The sequence below is a fragment of the Symphalangus syndactylus genome, chromosome 7, assembly GCF_028878055.3.
Source record: "Symphalangus syndactylus isolate Jambi chromosome 7, NHGRI_mSymSyn1-v2.1_pri, whole genome shotgun sequence".
Lineage (NCBI taxonomy): Eukaryota > Metazoa > Chordata > Mammalia > Primates > Hylobatidae > Symphalangus > Symphalangus syndactylus.
Window position 1 is genome coordinate 125,983,437 of NC_072429.2, and position 13,192 is coordinate 125,996,628.

Below are 13,192 nucleotides of genomic sequence, written 5' to 3' on the forward strand. Positions count from 1 at the left end.
TCTAAACAAAATTTGGATGATTTTGGATGATTATGCCTCTTTAAAATATTTCTTCATTTCCTGCCCCAATTTAGTTTCTACTCAGGACTTTTTCAATATCTTCCAAACCTATTGTTCTTTTTTGTTTATTTGTTTGTTTTTTGAGGCAAGGTCTTGCTCTGTTGCCAGGGCTAGAGTACAGTGGTGTGATCACAGCTCACTAAAGCCTCCAACTCCTGGGTTTGAGTGATTCTCCAGCTCAGCCTCCCAAATAGCTGGGATGAAAGTGTGCACCACAATGCCTGGATAATTATTTTATTTCTCCTTTGTAGAGATTGAGTCTTACTCTGTTGACCAGGTTGCTTTCAAACTCCTGGCCTCAAGCCATCCTTCCACCTCCGCCTTCCCAAGTGCTAGGATTACAGGCGTGAGCCAACTTGCCCAGCCCTGTAATTTTTGAGCCTGTTCAATTCTAACTATTGTCACCAAAAGTAACCTTAAGGAAAAAAATGCATTATCTCCTTGCTTCACTGCGCTGTTAATATCTTTCCTAAATTTTCCATGTTAAAGATGAAGCTCAAAATTCTCAGCATAGCATACAAAACACTTCATAATCAGATGCCTCTTCAAATATCTCGTATCAGAACGGTCTCTCTGACTATCCCTTTAAAAAAATTCCCCCCAACCCTATTTTTAAATTATTTACTTATTTTTATTATATTTTTGATACATAACAGATGCACACATTCAAACAGTGCCCCCAAAACTGGGGCAGCAGAAACAGGTCCTTGCTTGTTTTCTCAGCTTCACCCCCTGCCTCCACCCCATCTGTACTGCTGGTCCAGACATTCCTACAGAGGTGTCCTCCTAAGTTGGCCTCTTCCTCTCCTGCTTCAGAGGCTTTGCCCTGCTCTTCTCTGCCTCTTGTGGTTGGAATGCCTGTCTTTTTCCTGCTGAAGATGTGGATGCCCAAACCACAATGTAAAATTACTGCTTTTTACTTCCATTTACAGCAGAGAAATTCCTCCTCTGGCCTCTCCTCTTCTCTGTGTTTCTTTCTTCATAATTTTTATTTATTTATTTATTTTATTTATTTATTTTCATTGAGATGGAGTCTCGTTCTGTCACCCAGGCTGGAGTGCAGTGGTGTGATCTTGGCTCTCGGCTCACTGCAATCTCCACCTTCCAGGTTCAAGTGATCCTCTTGCTTCAGCCTCCCTCCTGTAGCTGGGACTACAGGTGCCCACCACCACCCCTGGCTAGTTTTTGTATTTTTAGTAGAGACAGGGTTTCATCATGTTGGCCAGGCTGTTCTCAAACTCCTGATCTCAAGTGATCTGCCCACCTTGGCCTCCCAAAGTGCTGGGATTACAGGCGTGAGTCACCGCACCTAGCCACTCTCTTTATAATTTTCCTACTGTTCACCTGCATCAAACTCCTGAATTCTGTCATGCAACTGAACAGTAAGAGAGAAAAACATGGAGCTCAAAGAAAGATGTTGAGAAATGTAGAGTTGTATAGAATTTATTGTATAGGAATGGAATCTGTCAAGTCAGACAAGCGACAAAGACCTATTTACAAAGAGACCCAGTGAAAATTACTGGAGAAATAATAAAGAGAAATGCTGCGACTTTCAAATAAATAATGCTCAAAAGTCACCTGCAATATTTAGGATAGTGTCTGAAACATACAAATATTTATCAGCAGTAAAATAATTTTGTATTTAGTCTAGTCATGGAATAGTAGTCTGTTGTCACTGAGGAAGGACTTTGGGGTAGAAGAAGCATTTGAATGTGTTTGAAGTCTGAGGCAGCAAGTGAGGTTGGATTTTATGTATTTGAAAATGGATCTATCCGGTGGTGGAGCTACCCTCATAAAAGATTTGTAATACACCTGTTTGCCTACAAGATTAAATGTCATTTCTTCAGGGAAGATTGCCCTTCACCATGTGAAATATACATGAAGTATATGTCACAATGTGTGACAGTTCTTTGCTCACATATATATTTCTCCACTTAAAGGAGACTTTTTTTTGAGATATGATCTTGTTCTGTTATCCAGGCTGGGGTGCAATGGGGCAATCATGGCTCACTGCAGCCTCCACCTCCTGGGTTCAAGTGGTCCTCCCATCTCAGCCTCCTGAGTAGCTGAGACTACAAGTGTGCACTCTCAAGCCTGGCTAATGGTTAATTTTTAGTAGAGACAAGGTCTTGCTATATTTCCCAGGCTGGTCTTGAACTCCTGGCCTCAAGTGATCCTCCCACTTTAGCCCAGAAGGAGTCTTATTTCATTCATCGTATACTCTTAGTATCTACCTGTCATCAGGCCCATAGTAGATACTCAGTAGATGTAGATTGAGGTTTGAAGAATAAGAAACAGCTCACAAAGTAGAACACTGGATGGTATTGGAACTAATGTATTCCTTTATTGTCAGCAGAATGGACTATGCCTATAGAAATAATAAAATGGGAGAATTGATTGCCATGGTCTAAATTTTGTGCCCCCTACAATTTATATGTTGATATCCTGACTCCCAAGTCAGGACTCAGAAGTGCCAGTACTAAGAAGTGGGGCCTTTGGGCAGTGATAAGGTTGTGAGGGTGGAGCCCTCACAAACGGGATTTATGCCCTCATAAAAGAAACGGCAGAGAACTAGTTAAATCCTTCTACTATCTGAGGACACGGCAAGAAACTGCTGTTCTCTGAACCTGGATAGAGGACCTCACTAGACACTGACCAGCGCTTTCATCTTGGATTTCCCAGGCTCCAAAACCGTGAGAAATAAGTTTCTGTTGTTTATAAGCTACCAGGTTTAAGGTATTTTGTTACCAGGTGCTGGTAACAGTCATGTTGCCCATAGAGCAGATCCTACTATTACAGTGCCTAGCACATTACCTGCATATGATGATATGTGATCAATTAGTTAACTTATTAGTTTATGAATCAGTCTACCAAAAATTAGGGCAGAAATTGACACAGCATGAAAATAAATATGCCTTAAAGTTTGCAAGGAGACCCGGTTAACCACACACTATTTTCTTTTTCTTTTTTTTTTCTTTTGAGACAGGGTCTCGCTCTGTCACCCAGGCTGGAGTGCAATGGCACAATCTTGGCTCACTGCAACCTCCACTTCCCGGGTTCAAGCGATTCTTGTGCCTCAGCCTCCCAGGTAGCTGGGAATACAGACATGCACCACCACACCTGGCTAATTTTTGTATTTTTAGTAGTTAGGGGGTTTCCCATATTAGCCAGCCCGATCCTGAACTCCTAGCCTCAAGTGATCTACCTGCCTTGGCCTCTCAAAGTGCTGGGATTACAGGCGTGAGCCACCGCACCTGGCTAGCCACTCACTGTTTTCATGTTAGGGTAAGTAAGCTTTTTTGAAGACCATTAACATAAATATACAACCTAAATGTATTTTACCTGAATAATTTTACTCATGGCCACAGCTCGTTCTTTCATAGGCTGCCGTGATGAGAAAGAACAGAGATGAGTAGTAATACTATTCATTTCTGATATTTTTGCAGTAGTTGTTGTAATTCTCACTCCAATTTAGAAAAGATTTGTAGGAAATCACAAGTCTACATCATTTCTTTCTCTAAACTACTCTCTTGGGTAGAATTTATTTTGCAAAGACTTATGTAGGATCACTTTTTTACTACAGGTTTTGTCATATGGGATTTTTATAACTTTTTTTCTGCTGATACAAATGGCTTTTGATCCTTAAAAGGGCAGGGCTGTATTTTCCTTCAAACATTTTAAAAATAATTTAAGAGAATTAATTTTTAGTAATAGCAAGTGAAGAACATTTTAATCCTAGAGCTTAAGAAAGGAGAGGCCCAATAACCAGATGCTGGAAATCTACTGAGGTTTTTTTTACCTCAATTGTCCAGTATCCAGACAATTGGCATGAAAATAAAGGAGCCTAGAAAAAATGTTGAAAATGAAAACAATAAAAGTGACAACTAAACATATTATTTTATATTTGCAAAGCACTTCCACAAATGGCCACAAATTTCATCTCTTTAAATTTTATTCCTGAGTTGAGTAGGAAATAAACCATTTGGAGATTCAAGGTTTAGCTTAAGATATGGGTGTTTCTTGAACCTGGGAGGTGGAGGTTTCAGTGAGCTGAGATCATGCCACTGCACTCCAGCCTAGATGACAGAGTGAGAGTTTGTCTCAGAAAAAAAAAAAAAAAAAAAAAGATATGGATGTTGTCAGTATAATCGGGGGAAAGGAGTACTTTTAACTACTTTGTTGGAAGGAGTTTGAAATCGTTGAGGACTCAGCAGCATGAAGTAGAGAAATTCACAATTGGTAGAAAGGACTATTGTCCTTCAACCTTCATTAAGGTTGACTATTCAACCTTCATTAAAAACAGAAAGTGACAATTTCACAGCAAATTCTAGAACTTTAGATCAAAAGTCAACTCAATATGGGGGATTTATATAAGAAAGAGTTAAAAAAAGACTAAATGTAATATCTATGTTATTGCAAGTGAAAGGAAAGCAGGAAGATAAATACCACAAGAAGACAAAAATGTATCTAACATTTTGGGAAAAGATTGTGGGATCCACAGGAAATTAGAACTTGGAACTTCCTGTTCCACAGAGATAAGAAATATACTTGCTTTTATCTCACTTCTGAAAAAAAGTAAGATGAATGGAGTTTTAGGCCCCAGAGAGAAATTGTAGCTGCAATCACTTGTACTATCTGAGTAAAAATTGTCCTCAGAGGAAAGTGAGTAGGGAGCTGTCTGAAGGGACAGGTTATTAAGAAAAGAGAGGGATAATGGATTGCATTTGCAAGTGCAGTTGGGGCTAACATCAATGCCATCTTCCTAGCTGGTTCAAAAAAATATTCTGGATTCTTTTAGTGTCTTGGTTCTTACCTGTTGTGGTTGCAGAAGGTATAAATGTACCCTTAAAAGAGATTAGGGTGAGAAGTGCCTCCCAGAGCACCACGACCAGAAAGGGAAGAGGAAGGACAGGCAATAGCCAAGGACTCCTGGCAGTGAACTCATGTCCACATCAAGATCTAATCAGCTTGCACTCAACTCATTTCTAGCTCTGCCTTGGAAGTTGGAGCTCCTGCGCTATCAATGTTAGCCCCTGAGTAGGAGCAGCTTGGTACAGTTGAAGACCATTGATCTGGGTCAACAGACTCCGGTTCCTGTCTCAGCAGTGCTATAATCAACCCAAGTCAAATATCATCTCTGGGACTTGATTTTCTTAATTTAAAATGAAAAGAAAAACAAAAACAGAACAATTAGACTAGATAAGGGTTCGGCAAACCAAAGCCTGCTTACCAAATCTGGCATACCACCTGTTTCTGTCTATACAATTGTATTGAAACTCAGCCCTTCTCTTTCATTTTCATATTGTCCATGAAAGCCTTTGTGCTGCCACAGCAGATCTGAGTAGTGGCCACAGAGATGTTGCAGTGGACCATGTTGCAACATGGTCCAAAATACCTAAAATATTTACTTCTTGTTTTAGGGAGTTTGCTGACTGGCACCAGAGAAATCTATGGTCTAAAATCATCTAAAAATTTAGGCACACATGTGTGACCACACATTTCGAAATGCCGTCTTCCCAATCTAGAACACAGCACATGAATCAGTAGGTAAACCTATCCATGTCAATTCTCAAATTTGAAATTAATTCACTTGAAAATATAGCAATTTTTCATGCTTCATATCATATCTGGATTTGGAATAAAGAAGTGTGCGGGGAGAAAAATTCCCTGAGCATTTTAAATCTAATTTCACCTTTATTATGAGACTACTGAGGCTTTTCTTGAGCAAAGGAGAGAGCGTGAAATAGAATAAGGCGCTCAAATCAATAGATTAAATTTATTGAAAGGATGAGTAATTGGAGTAATGTCACAGAATATTAAGCAGATTATTTAGATAGCACATACGTTTCCAGTTTGATTAAGTCAATTCACAGGCCATCAAAAAGTACACAGAAAAATAGAGGGTTTGATCCGATAGCCTTCTGCATTAGAATGTAGTCATTTGCTCTCTTTAGCTATTTAATCTCTTCCACCTGTTCAGAGGGAGAAAATGAGTGATGAGAGAGAGAAGTAATAAGATCATACTGCAAATCCTTACATCGATAAGATAACAGAGGCCTTTTCACACTGGCTAATATTTCATATTGTATTTATAGCTCTTGTCCATGTACAGATTTGGGGTCATTAACAGAGGCGTTGATCAGCAAGTCTTAGAGTGAGTCTAGGGAAATAGTTGCCAAATATGCCTGGGTATCAGAACCATCAACAGAGCCTGTGCCCCAGACTTACTGAATCATGGTCTCTGGTGGTGGATCCCAGGTAGTCACAGCTTTAACTGAGTGATTAGGAGATTCACTGTGCAGCCAGTTCGGGAACCACCAGTGAAATCCAACCCCTTCATTTACTAGTGTTGGAACCATAACTTGCTGAAGATGTACCACTGTCCCAGCCGCTTCACCCTTATTCCCAGCTCATTTCTCTCAGAGAAAACTGCCAAGTCCCCACAAATGGCCTTGCATGGGCCATTTGTGATGTCACCTCTCTGACCTCGTCTCCTACTTTCCTTCACCCGGCTGTCTCTAGCTATCGCCACGCTCTTTCTCGAACACATCAAGCACACTCCTGCATCAGAGGCTGTGAATTTTCCATTTCCTGCTTTGTTCCTCCCCAATATTTGCAGGAACCACTTTCCCACTTAATCTAATTTTCTGTTCAGAAGTCACTTTCACAGAGACGTCTTCCTCAGCCACATGTATTTTCTTCTTGGTGCTTATTATCACCTGACATTTTATATATCTATATATTTGTTTCTTGTTTGTTTCCTACTCCATTCAATTGTAAGCTCTACTTGAGAACAGAAAAGCTCTGTTTATTCACTGTTGTATCCCCAACATCTATATCTAGCACATCATTGATTCTCAACAAATATTTGTAAATGAATGAATAAATGGCTCTGCTAGATTTTTGTCACCTGGATTGCCAGACCAGTGCAATAATAGAAAGCAAAGTAATGTAAAGAGCTTTGCAATCAGACAGCTCTGGCTTGCATTCTTCATGCGTGATTTTGAGCAAGTTACTGATTCTTGCTGAGCATCAGTTTTCTATGTGTGAAGTTGGGGCATGGACACTGGAGGATCATGGTGAGAATTTCATACAGCAGGCCAATAAGATCTCGTTAGGGAAAGAAGGCTAAAGTGGGCCTCGGGTTTAGGTTTCCCCCACTGGGAGTTCCAAGGGGCTATGGAGTTGATAGGATTCCCCATTTGGGCTGCAGAGGAGCCAGAAACATGCTTTAGTTTCTTAATCCTGAAGGAGTGGGAGATTGTGTAAGCCTCATTGGTGCCCTTTTTAACCACATTTCATCAAGATATTGTGAAATGGGGAGCAGCAGGCAGCCTCCTCTGGCCAACATGTATCAGGGCCTCGTGCTTAGTGGGATGTGCCCAGAGTAGACAGGGAATCCCTGGCAGCCTTGCATAGTCCCTCTCATGCCTTGGCTTTCATGGGGCTGGCTGGAAACAGGCCGGTAAGCCCCATGGAACTACTGGGACAAATTACCAAGGAATCTCCCATGACCATGTAGAACAGCCACGTAGAACAGGATGTCTCCCAAGGTGAGATTTAAGGTTTGTGGTTTACAGAAAAGAGAAGGGAGGAAATAAAAAAGCACTGACAATCATTGAAAGCCCATGTTCTAGGTAACTGGCTACTCACTTTTACAGCCCACTAACAATTTTGCTTAATCCTATACATCTATAAATAGGATTATTGTCTTCATTTTCCAGATAAGGAAACAAGACTTGGCAAACATGTAGTGTAGTGTTTGACAATATTATGTAGTTGTTTAGCATGCACATGAACTTGCACGACCTTGCTCTTCCCTAATGATTCTGTCCTCTACTAATTCTGTGATCTTAGAAGCTGTGCCTTATGTATTTGTGTTCTATTTTGTAAAACCTAATGAAAACAACAATAATAATACCTACTCATAGAACAGTTATTGTGATAAATTAAGCTGTTGAGAGTCAGGCACTCAGCCCGACAACATGCCAATAACGTGTACTCAGTAAATGCTTGCCAGTATTTTTAATAATATTGTTAATAAAATAACCCAGCCAGAGGTAGAACCCAAGATTCCAACTTTAGTTGACCTGATTCTAAGCCAACTCTTCTACAGCACCACATCGGCCCATTGATTTAGACAGCATGGAACTCATAGCCCAGGGAATTCATACTCTTGAAGAACTTAAACAGCACAGCTTAATATGGTCCCTTCCAAACATAAGACTCAGTAATTCCAGTAGGAGGGCTGAACAACCTATTCTGAGAGGTCTCCAGGAAAGGAAGCCTGGAGTCTTCCCTGGAAACATGTTCCCTTATGGCACCTCCCTTCTCTTCAGGATGCTGAGGACCTCTGGCTCCATGGACTTCATCCTCCCATACAATTGGTTCCCCTCACAATTAGTTTCTGGCACCGTCATCAAAGTGATCTCTCTCCAAGGACATGGAACAGGATGAAAAACAAATTGTAATTGTAAACTCGAAGTACGATCAGGGCAGGCACAGCAAAGGAGGAAGGTTACATTGTGGGAATCAGGGGTCAACAATAAAAGCCAGCCTGCTGCCTGTCCCCACCAGGCAATTTTCAGGGCTGTTCATGTCCCCACTTATGCCCCCAAACATTCCCATGACAGCAAGGCCTAAGGAAAAGAACCTCTGAAGATTGAGCCTAAAATTAGAATCATTTTTCTCTCTCATTCCAGTTCATAGCAGGGAAGTGGACTGGTTCCTTAAATCCAGAAAGTATCAGACTTATCTGATCAAATCATTAGGGCAACTGTGTTTTTCCTCATCTCCTGACAGCATGGATGAGGAGAAGGAGCCAAAAGACACAGCATCTCTCTTCAAATGAATATTCAACTTCAAAGAAGAAAGTGACCACTGTTAAGGAGGTGAAGTCATAGCCTCGGCAAACCTTTGAAGCTGGGGGAGAAGATGTAAATTCAGCACAGACAAGCAGGGTATAAAAATAAAATCCTTGAAGGAAAAGCAAAACCGCTTTGCAATGGGTGTGAAAGTAAAGGAAGCTGGCCAAGGCCGGAGGAGGTAAACAGGGTTGCATGATGTAACCGCACTAGGAAAAGGCAAACTAGTTGAGAAATATAGAGAAAATACATGGAAGTTGTAAATTGTCTATTTTATCTGAGAACTTGTAAGAATCAAAGTGGAAGCAAGGTCAATTTTCTCAATATTCAGGCCATTATAAACCCTTGTGGGGAAGAGGAAACTTGCTTTTATTTGCTGTTTCTGCAATAGTGTTGTTTGGGTATATGACGGGACCGTGGAACTCTATAATCTTGTATAAGGATACATGCCAAGTGCCATTCCTGATTCCTTTGTAGTTTTTTTTTTCTTATGTCTCCTATTAGTTGAATAATTCATTTTTGGTTTATTTATTCATTCATTCAATAAACTGCTTTTGTGCTTACAATATACCAGACACTCTATTAGATGCTGAATAAGCAAAGATGGACATGACCTTGTCCTTACCCTTGAAGAACCATAGCTCTATATAAAAACACATTTAATTTGTAAATTAGAGGACAGGATAGTTAGTTTGTGATAGAGAAAACCAAATGTTTCCAAAGGAAGACAAAGTATAAAGGTTTGAAAAGTATCACCCCAAAATTCACGTCTACCTCGAAGTGCAAAATGGCAACTTGTTTGGAAATATGGTCTTTGCAGATGTAACTAGTTAAGATAAGGTCATAGTAGATTGGGATGTGTTCTAAATCCAATGACTGGTATTCTTAAAAAGGAGAGAGCATGTGCTCAGACACACACAGGGAAAAAATCCATGTGTTGATGGAAGCAGAGACTGAAGCCAAGAAAAGACAAGGGTTGACAGGAGCCACCAGAAACTAAAAAGAGGCAAGGAAGGATTTTCCCTAGAAGGCAGCATGGCCCAGCTGACACCATAATTTCAGATTGCTAACCTCTAGAACTATAAAACAATAAATTTCTTGGTTTTCTTAAACTACCCAATCGGTGTTACTTTGTCATAGCAGCCCTAGGAAGCTAACATACAGGGAAAGGACATTTAAAGCTATAGTAGTAAGAGAAGAGATGTCCTAAGATGTTTCTTTGATGACATCATGTGATTTTTAATATGGATTTTGCTCTAGGGAACTATCTCTGTCACTGGCAATCAAGGTACCTTGCTCCACTCATCAAGGGGTGGGCCATATCCAAGCTGGAGCTTCTTGATTCTCTCTTTCTGCAGTTTGGATCTTTATGCTGATCATAGCTCCCAGAAAAAAAATAAATAAATAAACTGGCCGTTTTGCTTCCTTGATTCCAGGAGCTGTCCCAGCTCTTGTGCATTCTACAACTCAGTTCTTTGGCTTTTCCTTCTTTGTTTGCTTAAGTGAACCAAAAATGGCATTTATTGCTTGCAGCAAAGAAGTCTAACTGATATAGGTCCCATGATTAATGTTCTGGTTCTTCTTTTACAGAGAACATGATAGTGTTCTTTAATTTCATCTTTTTTTCTATTTTTTTTGTTTTGTTCTGTTGCAAGAATGTATCTGCTATATTTATGGCAACTTGTGGCAATAATGGAAGATTCTAAGGTACATTTTTATAAACACATTTTAGCCCTGGGTAAAATAACACCTTAATTCACCATCTCTTCATCTGGAATCCCCTTTCTTTTAACCAATTTCACCTATCAAAAATTATTTTTTGACCTCAGAAATGCCTTAAGGAATAAATAGAAGAAATAAGACAATCATTGGAGTTTGACTAAACTGGGCTTTAACTGAGATGCCTGCAATCAGTTGTATATGGTCTAAATTTGGACTTAGCCTTCCTGAGCCGTGGGCTTCCCAGGTCATATCTACCAATGGGTCATTCTTGAAATAAAAAAAGTATTATATGGCAAGTACTCAGCCCAGTACCCGACATGTAGAGATGCTAAAAATATTGCTTTTCTCTTTCTTTCTTCTTCTAATCCTGACTCTCTAAAAGTCATCCTGACTCTTCTCAGAGCCTGTCCTTTTTTCTCAAGTGGACCTGTAGCTACAGAAAGTTGAGAATGATAATTGGATAAATGAGGACAGATGTCTCTTTAGTCCCTTTCCTCTTTAGCTTACTGGGGTCTCCTGACTGGATTACTCTCAGCTCAAGGAACCCCTCCCTCAACCTCACAAAGAGAAGACAAGATTCATTTTTATAGAACATTGTTTGTCAATTCAATCCAATCTCAAGTATGTTTTGCCTTTTGAAATCTAAATGTTCATGTTTCTTTTTCCAAGGTATCTATATTCATTTAATGGGGAAAAAAATACCTGGAGTCATTATATGTGCATCTATGTCTTTCTAAATGTGCACAAGCATTTTACTTGAATATTTCCAGGCTCTGCAAGAAATTCTGAAATAGATTTTCATTTGTGTGGCTTCAGGATTCATTTCAATGGCAGCCCAAACATTCTTCCAGCAGAATGGCCAGACATTCAGACCTGCTTAATGTTGTGAATCCATTGATATTTTTACCCTTCCAAAAGCATACACTATTGATTGTGCCTCTCTCTTAATTGCACAGAAGAAAAACTGACTTCTCATGAACACAACTTGATTTCTCATTTGATATCTTCATTTTCATACCAGTGTAACTGAGTTATCAATGCTTGCTTGGACCAGACTATTAAAACAGCCACTTGGATAGTTTGGATTTTTAAAAAGTCTGGCAAGAGATTTGCCTCATTGTTACTATTTGGAAATTTCTAGAAATATGTCATCTGTAATATCAGTGTACTGGCCCACCAACTGAGTTAGAAGTTTCTGTTTGATGTTCTTCCCCCAGGACTCCCATCCTATTCTATCTTACCTCTAGGGTGGCAATGATCACATTGTCCCAGAAAAATGACCATATAACTTTATTATTCAAACTGGGACTTTCAAGAGTGAAAGGGAGGATGGTTATTAATTAAGCTAGAAAAAGGGAATAAACTCAGAATGTCCTAAGTAAAAATAGGTCATTCTGATTTTCACCATTAGTTCAGTGCTGTGTCTCTTCCTCTAGACATTAAGCCCTGGCCATATTTAGCTTGTTCTCTGCTCTATCTCTAGCATCCAACATAGTACACAGGGAAGGATCTGCATTTCAGTCATGGTCCTGTGTCATGGCAAGAACAGATAAAACAATCTCCCTCAAACTTACAACTCTTTTGTTGTAATCACTAGAATATATTATATGTTGGTATCACTCAAGGTAGCAATTGGCCAATCATCTCTTCTTTTCTGGCTAATTGCTTATCCTTCAAGACACCTGATGTCAACTGCATTGAGGTACATTCTTATATTTGTGTAGCATCCTGTCTTGATATCTTTTTTTTTTTTTTTTTTTTTTGAGACGGAGTCTCGCTCTGTCACCCAGGCTGGAGTGCAGTGGCGCGATCTCGGCTCACTGCAAGCTCCGCCTCCCGGGTTCACGCCATTCTCCTGCCTCAGCCTCTCCGAGTAGCTGGGACTACAGGCGCCCGCCACCACGCCTGGCTAATTTTTTTGTATTTTTAGTAGAGACGGGGTTTCACTGTGGTCTCGATCTCCTGACCTCGTGATCCGCCCGCCTCGGCCTCCCAAAGTGCTGGGATTACAAGCGTGAGCCACCGCGCCCGGCCCTGTCTTGATATCTTTGTGCTTGATCATGTTCTATTATAATTGTTTCTTTAATAGACAGCTGAGGACTGCTCTGAACTCCATTTTTTCTCTATACCAGGATTTAGCTCAGAGCCTGTCACAGAATAAGGAAATAATACATGACAACTGAATGAATGTATGTGCAGATTCATGAATGAAAAAATGAAATATCCAGATTGGACATTAGAATATTCTATCTGCCAACTGCTGTTTGGTTTGCCTGATACTAATTATTTGCCTACTTGGTAATATCTATATAGCTAGAATCATGCACCCACAGACTACTATAAACTAAGAGACAATTCCAGACATTAGTAAGACAGAAAAGTATTCTAGTATATCATAAAATATTAAATCTGATAGTAGCACCACCAATGGCATGATATATTTAAAGGTGAACATAGAGCTAATGTTCATATAAAAATCATCCTGTGATATTTGTTGCTGCTTAACATTTTTTAATTCAATTTCATGGGAGAACAAAAGAGTGATT

At 39.9% G+C, this 13,192-nt stretch overlaps 1 protein-coding gene and 1 long non-coding RNA gene across 4 annotated transcripts in view; one reads left to right on the forward strand and one right to left on the reverse strand.

The window, feature by feature from the left end:
• LOC134737143 (uncharacterized) overlaps positions 1 to 13,192 on the forward strand; it is a 517,224-nt gene that overhangs the window by 228,651 nt on the left and 275,381 nt on the right. The gene's annotated exons all lie outside the window — the stretch shown is intronic.
• Positions 1 to 13,192, reverse strand: part of LOC129486808 (serine/threonine-protein kinase Nek4-like) — a 99,379-nt gene that overhangs the window by 915 nt on the left and 85,272 nt on the right. The window contains exon 10 of one of the 3 annotated variants that reach the window (XM_063642957.1): positions 5,811 to 6,032. The exons of the other annotated variants lie outside the window; for them this stretch is intronic. The gene's annotated coding sequence lies outside the window, so the exon portion shown is untranslated. Of the gene's footprint in view, positions 1 to 5,810; positions 6,033 to 13,192 lie in introns of those variants that run through there. 3 annotated transcript variants of the gene reach the window in all.